The sequence below is a fragment of the Coenobita brevimanus genome, chromosome 72 (genome assembly GCF_032717465.1).
Source record: "Coenobita brevimanus isolate Jiangsu-jjx chromosome 72, ASM3271746v2, whole genome shotgun sequence".
NCBI classification, from domain to species: domain Eukaryota; kingdom Metazoa; phylum Arthropoda; class Malacostraca; order Decapoda; family Coenobitidae; genus Coenobita; species Coenobita brevimanus.
Window position 1 is genome coordinate 6,248,492 of NC_137025.1, and position 14,229 is coordinate 6,262,720.

Sequence of the window (14,229 nt, forward strand, 5' to 3'; positions counted from 1 at the left end):
AATGTATGACAAAAATGTTTTAATACGCGGGTCAGTACGATCTTGACTCATTCCTGTAAAGATACAATTAGGTAACACACACACACACACACAATAAGTACTCATCATCATCATCATCTGGACCTCCTTTCCCACCCTAGGGCAGAGTGAGGAGTTGCAACGTCCAGACAGCCCATGTCTGCCAAATGCAATAGGCCACGCTTCCATTCACTCATCATTCAGGCCCTCGGAATCCTGGCTCTATCTTCACCACATTCTGTAGCTTCACATAAACGTATCCGATAGAGTCAATCCGGATGCTGTCACGTTAAAAAGGGGTGCCAAATCCCTGCTCATGCACTTCTTACAACATTCACCCAGCCAGCTCAATCTCTTGTCAGCATCCTAGCTTCACCGACTTCCATACCTCTCTTTCTCACACACTCATCCACCATATCCTTCAACATTCTCCTTGGCGTACTTCTCCTCCTCCCTCCTTCAAATTCGCTCGGACATACGTTTTTCACTAATCTGTTGTTATCCACTCTCTCCACACAACCAAACCATCTTAGTACACTCTCTTCGATTCTGGTGTCCACAACTTCCTCACTCCACATCTTTCACGAATCACATTATTTCGTATCCTATCCACTTTCTGTACTCCACATACATTCCTCAGCAGTACTATCTCCACTGCTCTCACTCTTGACTTTTCATTTTCATGCCACACCATAGTCTCACATCCTTATGTTACGGTTGGCACTAACATTCCTTCACGTAAGCCTCGTGCAGCTGCAACACTCAAGCCTGTTTCTTATCAAGGCCTTCATTGTACCAGCTACTTTCCTACCTTGTGTCACTACTTTCCACTTCTTTTGGAGATTTTCCTCTCACTTCTATCACTGCACATTTGAACTATCATTTTTTTTTTTTTTGTCCGACTCTGGGCATAGGCTTCACAGCCTGCTCCCAAGGCCCAGTAGTCCTCCTACATACCATACACCTCTACATGTCACCACTTCGGCGCTAACACCCACCGTCCATATTGAATACATGCTAGGGCTGTCTCATCCGGGACTGGTGTATTGGTATTAGCGGGGGTATTTTTACGACATGTCGGCGGGTCTTCTGGTAGACCAGTAAAGCCTGATTTAATGAAATTCAAATCCTCAAACTGTTCCCTGCCCCAGAACGGATTTGAACCTGGGTCCGGTAGGACTGCAGGCCACCTCTCTACCGATTGAGCCACCGCCTCCCCCAGCCTACCCAGGTATTTGAACTCTCACCATTTCTAGTCTCTCTCCATTCACTGTAACATTACATTGGGAGTCTCCTTCTCCCTTAATAACCATCACTTTACTCTTTTCTACATTTACTCGCAAGGCACGACACTCAGACATCAGCAAAACACTGCACTAGCTTACCAAGTTCATCATCATCATCATCCGGACCTCCTTTCCCACCCTACAGCAGGGTAAGGAGTAGCAATGTCCAGACAGCCCAATTTTGCCCAATCCAATGGGCCACGCTTTCATTCTCTCAAGCCCCAGGAAACCTGGCTCTATCGGATACGCGAAAAACATTCACCACATTCTGTAGCTTCAGGGTTAAGTGTCCCCCATATTCCCCTATCCAAAATCAATCATGGCAGTTGTTTCACAGAGCCTTACCAGGTTCTTGTCCAATATCTGCAAGTAGTACCGTACTGCATCATCAGCATACAACAAATTTGCAATATTCCATCTATCACCATTCACTACCATCGCCATCCCTCTCTCCATTACTCGTGTTTTTACTTCTCTCATCATCCCATCCATTTATATTATATATATATATAGTGATCAACCATGGGGACATCACACAACCTAGTTGCAAGCCCACACCGACTGTGAACCAATCACTTAGATGCCCATTTACCCCTACACATGCTTCTCTACCACCATAAAAACTCTTTGACAGCACCTAGCAGCTTACCATTTACACCATACATGCGCAAAACCTTCCACAATCCTTCTCTGTCTACTTTGTCGTATGTTTTTTTCCAAATTCATGAATGCCATAAACACCTTATTGTCCTTCTCACAAGCCTTATATAATAAAGATATTTGCATTTTGCTTAAATTTTCTTTACATACATCTACTTGTAATGTTAGCACTCACCACATTGTACCACATCTGCTGATGACCTGGCTCCTCCATGGTTCATTATCTTGCCAAACTTCCTTGGGCTGTTCCCTCACCTGAAAAACTGTAAATGAATTACCATCTTGTGCGTTACATAGTGTTCTGTACCACTCAACAAACCCTGGTGCTGGAAAGGGACACCTTCAAACAGTAGCAATGGTATAAAAAAAAAAAAGACTGCTCCACTGCCAAGTTATACGAGTCTATTGACTATATGTCACCCATATTTTCCAACTGGCTGTTATGTGATATTTGCTTCTACAATCTTAGCATTTTAGCACCTTTGGATACACTATCACCATTTTTTCTTATACAACAATTATGATCTCCAAAGAACCATTTTTCTTTATATATGATTAACAGTTTCACGATCACTTCAATCCCTGTTTTCAGTATTCAATCACTGGGTATCTGACTAGTTTTCCATGGACATAACCCAGTTGTATAATGTGGCTGACCTGTACTTCCCTATTCTGAATAAGTCTTGGTCTTGCTGTGGATTGAAGGGTTGTCACTTGTTGGAGGCCCGGAAAAGTCCTCCCAGAGACTCACAGAACTCAAGCTAATGGCAGTGTAGTAGACTTGTAGTCCAGATCTCCTGAGGGAGACACTCATGTGGCACAGAACTTGATGTAGCTGATGATGGCTCAGGACCACCCTGCCATGTAGTATTGGAAGAGAGAAGTCAGTGATTCCTTGGACAACTAGACGGTCCCCCAAGTTGATACGGATGCAATAGAAACAAATGTAGTGCAATATGAAGTGGGCCGTGGTCTCCTCTTGGTTTCTGCACCACTGACAATAAGGGTCCGGGAATTGTCTGATATGGTGGAGATGAGAAGCCAGGCCAACAAGCCCGATGTGCAGTGTGGTGAGTGCCATATCCAGGGCACAGGAAGATGCTCAGGCCCAAAGGTGATTAGACAAGCCCATGTGGTATGACCCCAATGTTGTGGCAGGAAGTTAAACCTCCAGAGCGCATCCCAGGTTCCTCTGCAGGCAACCACCAAGAGACAGTGTGTACCTTCTGTGAGAAGCAGAGGCTCCGAAAATAATAATAATAAGGCCATCCGTGTAGCTGCACCTACAATTTCATTGTCCCTGATGCCAGCATGGCAGGAGACCCACTAAAAGTGAGCCTCCAAGCTCCTGCTGGGAAGGCACAAAAGTAGGGCTTGGATTTCATGACTCAGGTGTCATGCCGATGGAGGTCATGTAAAAATGATAAGGTGACAAGCTTCCAGTCAGTGTAGGGTACCACCTCCTGAAGCTGGAAGTGGGATTTGAGGAATTACAGGCGTTAAGCAGAGAAAAAAGCTATGCACCAACACTATCGTGGTGGGGATCCAACTGCCAATTTTGACAAATACATCCACTATATGCAATGCTGCCACTGCCACCAGAGGGGCAGGGGAATGGGAGCCGTCATTGTAGACTTCCAGGTGTTCCGCACAGGTGGTGGATGCCAGCTCCTGAAAGACTTGGGGGACAAGACGTCCATCCTGGGACTTGCTGAAGGACTCAGTTGAAGTGAGACCATGGCCAAGAGATCCCACCAAGGAGGGAGAGAAGGTACTGATGCCAATGGCGACAGGGAAGAGGCAGAGGGACAGTGTCCAGTAGGCTTGAAGGGCTTGGATCAACAACGGCTGTCTGGGCTTGACGGGCCGGGTGGAGTTCAATGGGTAAACCTAAACAGCAGCATTGACAGCTGGTAGTTGGTGGTGTGGGAGAGACTGCTGGATGGCTAGGAAGCATCTGCACTTGGTTGGGCAGCATCTTGGTGATGGCACAAACTGGGAGCAGGAGGGAATCAGTGGCCTGGTAAGTTGAAGATGTCTGAGGAGGTCTGGCAGATGGGGTAGAAGGCTGGGCATCAGTGACTGGGGTCCTACTGTGGCTTCTCAGAGACTGATGAATATGTCCGGTGTTGCTGACAAGATGGTCGCTGGGGGATAGGCTCCCTAACAGAAAGATCAAGACAGCCTGAGATGTTGGATTAGATATTCATTGTGTTTACGACCTTCTCAGGGTTGTCCTCCTGATTCTGACTGGGCAGTACATTGTACCACTTCTTGGTGGTACAGGCATAGCTTGTCCCAACCCTTACACTGGCATCCCAGTTGGGCATGAGAGGAACAGACGAGGATGTGACCGTAGAATGTTGAGGCATGGAGTGCAGTGCATAAAGTTTCTTGATGTCCATCATGGACACACTATCTCCATGTACAGTGTCATGCATGCCATAAGCCTCCAAGTACTCCAGGCATCCTCAAGACACCACTCTGTGATCCCAACACACACAACACTTGGGGCTCCGTGAACAGGTCTGACCCTCTGTCTCACCTTATCTAAAAGGATGGCAGCTAGCTGCTGCACAATGAACACTTGGTCTATTCCTACCAGACAGCCTAGTGTGACCAAACTGATGGCAGCTATAGCAATAGAGAACTGATGGTACATATTCACTTACTGGGAATGATACATACCCATATATTACCTAGGATGGTAGAGGGCCCCTAAACATCAGCCCCAACCACTGCCATTAACACTATGTCCCTTGGACTGGGAATCATATCGGGATCCGGGACGCCTCCACCAGCATCGAGGAAATGTGGTCCATGGGGTGATGCTCGCTCACCAGCGTTGCAATGTCCAGGTCCAGCGACACAGGTCCAATTCCCCCAGACCTGATGGATGGCTCATTCCTTGAGTAGGCATTGTGGCAGTCACCTTCCATTTGCCAAAGAGCATCATATTCTGGTTAGGTGAAGGTCAGCCTAAGGTGGGGTTACACTTATAATAAGGTTGCCTGTGTTAAAACTAAGTTAAAGTTAGGTTTGATTGAGTGGGGTTAGATGTATGATGAGGGCCCCTTGTATTACAGATGAATAGTAGGTTGGGTCAAAAAATTTAAATTCAATGAAACATGAATATTTTGATGCCCGAAACACCTTATTCACATAACACAAAAGTATTACTGAAAATCAACCAACGCTCCTCCAGCAACTTTATAATATGCTTGCACCAAATGAGCGCAGTAATAATTTAGCGATAATACAAACTTTGGCAGCTTTAACAGTGGTGATACTGATTTTGACAGCTTTGTTACCAGTCACACAAACGAAGTTGTGTTTGTCAACTGTTATAGTTTTGTGCATTAATTTACACCCTGTGTTGGGATGATGATTTACAGCATTAGGGAAAAGGTCAAAGATTCCGTACTTGGTTTACCTTGTATTCCAGTTCATCAGTTACCTCCATGCAAAGATGTCATTAGAGAATACTTGGAACACAAAATGGCAGATCCATTATCAAGCACGCAAGTGCACACTGAAACTACTGCTGACCAAATAGTAGAAATATACGAGAAGGCATCGATTCCTGTAACTGACTACAAGAGCACTGTCATCTGTGTGAAACGCTTTATAACAAAAGCTCAGGATATAAGAAAATACTCTGCAAACAAGAGGACTTCAAGCACCTACTTGGAGAAGTTGGCCAGCTCTGATGAACTATTTGACACCTGCTGCTGTAAATGCTACAAAAATGTTGATGCTTGAGAGAGGTTTGTCATTGTGCCAGGGCTTTCAAGATACCTCTTGAAGAGTGGCCCTTTTGGATGGACCAAAACAGTTGTAGGAAAATGCACACTGGCAAAATAAACAAGACATCAAAAAATGAACTAGTCACAAACAGACAAATGAAAAGAAAGCTTCGTGAAAAGTCAGTTCGGGAAACCATGCATGATGGTGATGCAGGAACAGCATGTAGGGATGATACTGATAATACCAGTTGTGATGTATCAGATGATCAATATTATTATGATGGTACTGAAGAGCAGGGAGAGGCAAGCACAGTCAGAATAGACTGGCATATCCTGAACTATGTCCTGTATCAGACCTACCTGTATGCCACATGGACAACAAAGATATATGCTCCATAGTGAATGCTATACTGAAGGACATGGGTATTCTTGCTGAGGAAAACAAACTTGATCCTAGCAAACCTCGGCATCAAAGATGATGCTGGAGGGATATTGCTGTTCAACAGCATCAAAGCGCCATGACAAAGGTAGTTTGTGTGGGTTTTGATGGTAAAACTGACAAGACTCTGGATAAAACCCCTCATGGTGAAAGGGTGATCATCAAGTAAGACCACTACTCAGTAACTGGCTTCCCTGATGCTGCTTACATGGACCATGTCTACCCTGAAAGTGGAAAAGCAATGGATATCGCCAAGAACATCACGTCTGTTGTCCATGAGACCGATTCAGCAGAATCACACCAAGCTATTGTTTGCGATGGCACGAATGTAAACACTGGCAAGAAGAATAGGGTGATTCGTGTGCTAGAAACCCAGCTGGAGAGACCATTACAATGGTATGTCTGTTTGTTACACCTCATCAAAGTAGTTTTCAGACAGTATTTGGAAGCCACTGACTGTGCAATTATGGGTCCAACTGGCTCCTGAGGGGAAGTGGGTAGATCCCCTGAGTTCAATCCAAAGGATCTGACAATTGTAGACTATGAATGGGTGTGTGGAAAAACTTGCACTCGACCAGATGAAGTTGAGAAGGATCTCAGCAAAGATCAGCAATACTTGCACCGCGCATGTCTGGCAGTGCAAGTCGGAGAAGCCAAAGGCATAGTTTTGAAACCATCTGCACAGCCACGCTTGAACCATGCCAGATGGCTAACTAAAGCCAACCATACACTGCAGCTTTACATGTCAACAGAAGAGCCATCTCCAGTATTGAAACGACTCGTTTCATTCATTGTCAACTTTTATGTGCCAGCTTGGTTCAAAGTGAAAGCAAACAGTTCATGTCAGGATGGCACCATGAATTTCTTCTATATGGTGGAACTATTGTGAGAATTGCCACCAGAAGATCTAGGCATCGTTCGCCCAATATTCAGCAATAACAGTTACTTTGTCACCCTGAAAATATCCTGATCTCGGCTGTTGCTGATGAAGATCCACATGTATGTTGCATGGCCGTTGCACATTCGGCGAGCGCAGAACGACAGCGACGATGTCAGAGTGTTTGACAAATCTGCTTTGAAGACAGATTTCGAGGCCAAGAACTACACCGAGCTGGTGCAGCTACACAAACTGTCTGTCACAATCCCTCCACTTCTGAAGAACGTCACAATGGACGACAGCCAACCCATAACCTTGGACCAACACTACCCTTGTCACTTTTAAGGTGTGAAGCGTTGTGTCAAACATGTAACATCGACCATGCAAAAAATCTATGGGCACCAGGGGCAACATGGCATGCTTCTGCAATGTAAGTGGTCTCGCAGAGATTTCCCGAAGCGTGAGAGTAAAAAAGACTTCTGGCCAGAACATATGTGCCCAGTTTGTGATTATTTTTCCTAATGAAACAGACCGGAAGTGCGTTATGTTTATCACTGCTTGGCGTTTCATATACATCTATGATTTGCAATTTTATTTTATATTGGCAGAATACTGTTTGTACATACTGAATACAGGCAAGTAGATGATTTTTGGGTTTATTCAGAGCTAAACTGTGCGAGAAATCCTGTAACAAGTATCATTCAGAGTCTTCATGTTTATAGAATGAAAGTTGCTGGAGTAAGCATACATAATATAAAAAAATAATTTGCGCAGTGCCGTAGGGACTGTGATGGAGCATCATTTCCACCATGTTTCAAACTAGCAACTCTAAAATCTTTGGAATTCAACCCACCCTAATGGATAGGTTAATGTTAGGTTAGGTTTGATGGACAGATGTTAGATCAGTTCAAAGAAGGTCAGACGGAGTTTGGTAGGGTTAGACAGAATTTGATAAAGTCAGATAGGGTTAGATACCAGTACTGTATGATTAACCCCTTAACCGCGGGGCGTCACTTTTGTGACACTCGGCCACAATGGATCATACCGCTGGGCGTCACTTTTGTGATTCTGTGTTATTTTGAATTATCCCGGGCTCTCAAGTGGTGGCTTGTATCATCTATCAGTACTGCCAATGTCCAACACTAGTCAGCACTCCAAATCTCATCTGTACTCCCATCCATTGTTGACAATTTAGCGATTTTACCCCCTTCGTGACTCCCCTCCCTACCTGCCCTCCATTACCCTGTCCTCTCACCTCCCACGTCGCGCTGCGCTACGCAAATTTCCCCCAGATTTCTCCATAGATTTCATCCATTGAAATAAACCCTATGCCCTATACTTATACAAAATAATATATACAAAAAAAAAAAAAACAGGTAAGTGATAGTGTTATACACCAGAAATTGGCTAATTATCACCTGACAAAACCTCACGTGCATTCATTCGCTACATTACCACGGTAATTTCCCCTTTGATTTATGCCTTGTAATCGATGTCTGTAATAAAAATATATATCAGAAAGGAAGGGAGAATCCTAATTGACATTTACATTCACCTGGAACTACCTATTTCTTTATGTATTGCCGAGATTTTCTATCTATAAAAAATTAGCCTGTAAGTTAGCAGCAGTCAGCCTAAAGTGTCATTGTCAACCCTTCCCTTCTCAGATAAGCCGCGGCATTTAGTTCCTTTTCCTCCGATGTAGAGAAACGATGTCACACTCGCGACCCGCCATTCCTGCCGCTTCTGCGCCCATTGCAAAGGGCCCCGTGACCTCTACTCCTAAGAAAAGTAGTGAGGCAAGCAGGAAAGGCCTTAGTGACTCTGCAGTGGCACGTGAACTGGCAGAATTGTCCATGATTATGATGGACAGTGACTATGACGATGCGGGTGAATCTTGTGATGAGCCGGGTGAGGTTATCGTGCCAGAAACAGCAACAACGAGTGCTACAGTGTGTGAATCAGTGTCTAGCTCCAAGGGAAAGGAGCCTTTAGTGCAGCAAGGACAGGAATTTGGGAAGGGAGTGAAAAGGCGGCGTGTTAGCCCCAGAACAATGCCCCCACGTGACCCAGCCCGCCATGAGTCATGAGTGCATTCACCTCCCCGTTCCCCAAGCTCCACTTCACTCATTTCTTCATCATCGTCGGCTGAGTTATCTCCGGAGTCTTCGTCGTCGGAGTCACCACCAGCATCAACAGTGAAGGCAGGCCATAGAGGTAGAGGTAGAGGTAAATCAAGGAGAGTGAAAAGTAGTGTAGCTAGTAGGGTAAGGGCTGCTAGTGCTGTACGGCAACCTAGGGTCAGTGCGAGTGACCTTGACCGAGATAAACCTCCCTCACGGCCAACCTCCACCACCACCACCCGCCCTACACCACCACGACAGGGAATCCTGGACGCCTTCGGGTGGACGGAAGGGTCAGATTTTGTGCCAGAAAATCTAGTTTTTGATGAGAGCTCCTCAGTTCAGCCTGCCTTCACTATGGACGAAAATGCTGAGTGTGTCGACTACCTTTTGGCCTTCCTAGATGACGAAGTCATGCAGCACATATGTGATGAGACCAACAGGTATGAATCACAACGTGCTGCAAGTGGTACAGGTGCAGCCAAGATGCAACCGTGGTCCATGCTGGGAGTGCAGAAGCTGTATGTGTTCTTTGCCCTCATGCTTCTCATGCCACACTCCAAGAAGCATGAGTTGGAAGAATACTGGTCCATGGACCCCTTACTACCCTCACCCACCTTCAATAAGTACATGGCCAGAGATCGCTTCCAGAACATCATGGGAAACCTGCACTTTGCCGACAACGATGTACCTTCCCAAACCGACCCACTCTGGAAGATCTGGAAGATTCTGAGCAGAATGAAGGATAAGTTTATGTCATTCTTCCACCCCTTTCAGAAGGTTGTCATTGACGAATCCTTGGTTTTGTTCAGAGGACGTCTTCGGTTTGTTCAGTACATTCCAAGCAAACGCCATCGCTTTGGAATTAAGTTCTTTGTACTGTGCGACTGTAAGATGGGGTACATCCTTGACTTCGTCATATATTCAGCCAGCACTGTCGATCTGGATAAAACAGACCCCCTTGGCTTCTCAGGCTGTGTAGTGAAAGTGCTCCTAGAAAAGTATTTTGGTGGGAATCATGTGCTGTATACAGACAACTACTATACAGCACCGAAACTTGCCAAATACCTTTCTGAGCATGCCATTGGCTCCTGCGGCACTGTGAAAAGTAATCGTGCCCACTTCCCCAAATTCCCAGAGGCGGGAACCTCGCAGCGAGGAGACGTGCACCTACGCAAGTGTGAGAAGATGCTGGCAATATGGTGGCATGACAAGATGGTCGTGCACATACTCACCACCGTACATAAGGGGGAGATGAGAGACAGTGGGAAGGTCGACCGTAGGACAGGCGAACCTGTGATGAAACCTGATGCTGTGTTGGACTATAATATCAACATGCGGCTGGTGGACAAGTCCGACATGATGACTGGTGAGATCGACTGCCTCAGGAAGAATACTAGGTGGTATAGGAATGTTTTTCTGCATCCAATAGATATGACGATGCTGAACGCCTTCATCCTGTACAAGATGAAGGTCAAGCCACCCAAGTCCTTCTCCCTGAGGTTGTTCGCCAGGACTTGTGTCCAGCAGCTGCTGGAAAGATATGGTAGGGTGACAGCAGCAACTCCAAGGCGCCATCCAGTAACACTTCCCGACCGACTTGAGCAGAGGGCGTATATGGATCGGCACAGACTTGAGCTTATGCCTGCCACAGGGAAAAGGAAGGCTGCGATTCGCAGGTGTGAGGTATGTGCGCATACAATCCGCCGCACACCTGAGCATAAACGCACCTCTTGGCAGTGCGCTGAGTGCCAGGTTCCCCTCTGTGTTACCTGCTTCTTCGATTACCACAACCAGAAGCAGTTCTAACAGTGCAAGTGTGGAAGCAGAATGATTTGGAAATGTGTAAATAATGTGTAAATAACAGGTGAAAGCAATGGATGTTCAGTTCATATGACTGAACAATATATTATAGTTTTATCTTACTGAAAGTGACAGTGAATAACAATGTAAGTAAAATAGAAGGGTAAATATTGAAAATAGAATAGAAAATGTAAATAGTAATGTAAGTAATTAGTAATATAAGAATATGAGTACAAATAATTTATGTTATAACAGTGAAAGTGAATCCGTGGCTCTCTACGTATTTTACTGAATGAAAAATTGAATGACTTCAATGACAATAAACTAATACGACTGAAGGAAACTTATGGAGAAAGACTCCAGATATATATAAGTGTGATATAGTAATAGAAATATAAAGTGTGAGGGGTTTTATGAATAATAAATGACAGAGTACCTAGAGCGAACTAGCGCAAGTGCGACGATCAGACGCGCTCGTAATTTCCATTGCTTTCACAGTGGGTTTTTTTTGGAGTATGGATCCCAAACTACTTGAAAATTATAGAATAGTGTTTATAGTGTTTGTATCTGGCCGTGGTAATCATATTACGGGTTGTCGGGAAGTGTAAAGTGGAGACTTCGTTACCCTACTTCAGAGGTATCCACAAGTCCTACGGTAACCGACGGAGGTTCAACAAACATTCCAGGAGAAAGCTGAAGGTATGTGCCATAAGCATATGTTATTTTATTATTCTAGGACTAATAACTGATTTTTGGGAAATATTTTTTGAGAGTGTCGGAGCCCGAATAACCCCGCGGGACACGCAAAACATTGGTAAACAAGCACGCGGTGTAGGGGTTAAATGGGTTTACATAAGGTTTGATGGTGTCATAGGGTCAGATGGGGTCAGATAAGGTTCTATGGGATTATGTAAGGTTATATGGGATTATGTAAGGTTATATGGGATTATGTAAGGTTATATGGGATTAATCAGTAGGTCTGGTTAGCTTAATATTAAAACCTCCAAAACATGAAATGTGACAATAATTTTTAGAAATACCTGTTTCATGGTCAAAAGCTATGTGGTAAAAAAAAATAATTTCCATAATCCAATCCTATGTTGCTCCCTGAGGAGCGAAGGAGCCCTGGGTTACGCAAGTTGGTCCTGACATTTAAGATGAGTGGCCAGCCTCACTCATCCCTGTGTGGCATTACGTGAGCAATGAACCCCAACCATCCCTTGGATATAAACCTACACAGGCTCAATCCGATTGGGGCTCCTTAATTACCCACTAAACCACAAGGCGCCATAATTTGGTTATATGGTTAGCACCCAGCATAGTCTAGTCTATGGTTTCCTGGTGTACAGGAAACCGTCTGGCTTGTCACTCAGTGTAGAGTTACCAATAGAAAGAAGGAAGGGGAAAGAATGAAGGAAAGAAAGACAGAAAAGGGAGTGTAAAGTCACAAATTGGCAGAGGAAGTGGAAAGAGTGAAAATAAAGAGGAGGAAGGACGAGAGGAAAAGGCAGACACCCAAACTTTACTTTGAAAATTTACCAAAAATACCATGAGAACCTACAAGTACATTAAAAACAATAAAGTTCCTATCACACTTCCAATTAACTCTGATAGGCATTTTCGTCAAACTAGAAAGCAGCAGTTGTGACACTAACAATATTCTAACAAACCTAACCCATCCTAACCTAGCCTATCATCTTAACACCAAACCTAACTACTTACATCTTAGCACTAAACCTAATCACTGAGACAATGGTGTTCCAGAAAATCAACCGATAATTGCACCCTAACCTGCTTGATTGCCGAGGCCAAGTCTAAGCTACTGTCTTAACATGAACATAATTTGCTTACCTCGTAATCTTCCGCCAATTATTTGCATCTTTGCTAGATTTATTTTTGTTGTGGATGGTTCTTGAATATCTTGGGTAGCATTAACATCTCTGTCTTGCTAGAACACCCCGTCCACAGCCTCAGCGTTGATCTTTACTCCTACCGAATATGGCTGCCAGGCACATCATCAGGGAACCCTGAAAATATCGTGAAATGGAAATCTATAACAACTTAAAATAACTCCAATAAAAGAAATATTAGAAATAAAACGTTAATTTACTTGAAGATTAAGTCTATTGGAGCACTACTTACGCTTCTCAAAACACTTTTAATCACAGCTCAGTTAACCACGTCAGCGTATGCGCAGCGGTATGCGCAGGTCCCGACTCCCTAGCGAGATAGAAGTCGACGTCACGCTTGGCTGAGTCACCCGCGCTTATTTGAATCCAGGCAAAGAACTATGTGACTACTCTGATGCTATTTTTCGTCTGTGTCTGGTGTTCATGTAATCCATAAAAATTCTAAGTAAGTAAGGGATGGAGAGGTGTAGAAGAGAGGGGTGTTAGAGGAATTATTTGTAAAAGATGTCCATCTACCACTAACATATCGCCTCCATACAAGGACAGATTAACCATTAGGCTGACAAAGCTCCAATCTAGGACTCTAGGTCCCCATCCATGCAGGGGCATCCATTAGAAAATTATATATAAAATGCTTTCACCCACTGAACCCCCGAGATGTCTTTCACTTTCTCTCCATATGACAGTTTTATTCGATTTAGGACAGACTTTTCGAACTGCAACAGTTATATACGGTCTTAATAAAGCCCTGGAATACGAGAAGACCGAGTTATATGGTGGCAGCAAGAATGAAGAGGACGTCACCCACATGCAAGGGATTAATAAACAAGACAAATGATGAAAATGACAGCAGTCGGCGTCAAATACGATCCAGAGGTGGTCATTAAAATCTTATGGGGGTCCCATAACCTAGGTAGGGGCCCACGTAGTCTAACAGATCGTCCCACAGTGAGGTTAATCCGATCCTGCCTCCATCTAACCCTGCCCTCAACACTGCCCTTCCTCCAGCTCCCACCTTCCTCACTCCTAGGCCGCTCTCTCTCTCTCTCCCTCTTTCCCCCTTTCCTTACCTTCCTTTCTCCCTACCTCCCTCCCTTTCCCTCACCCTTTCTCCCTACCCCTCCCTCTCCCTCTCCTCTGACTCCTATGCAAGGACATTAGCTGAGGCATTCTAACCACCACACCAGGAAGAACCTCTGTTAATGAAGATGTTGAATGACTTATTTTTCATGCTGAAGAGTGATGTCTTCTCGCGGTGGCGCCAGTATAAACAAGCAACTCCACTGCCTGACTATACAAATGCCGTTCGACTCCCTATCCCACGAATGGAGGATGGTTAGGAAGCTTACTAACACCTCTTCCTACAG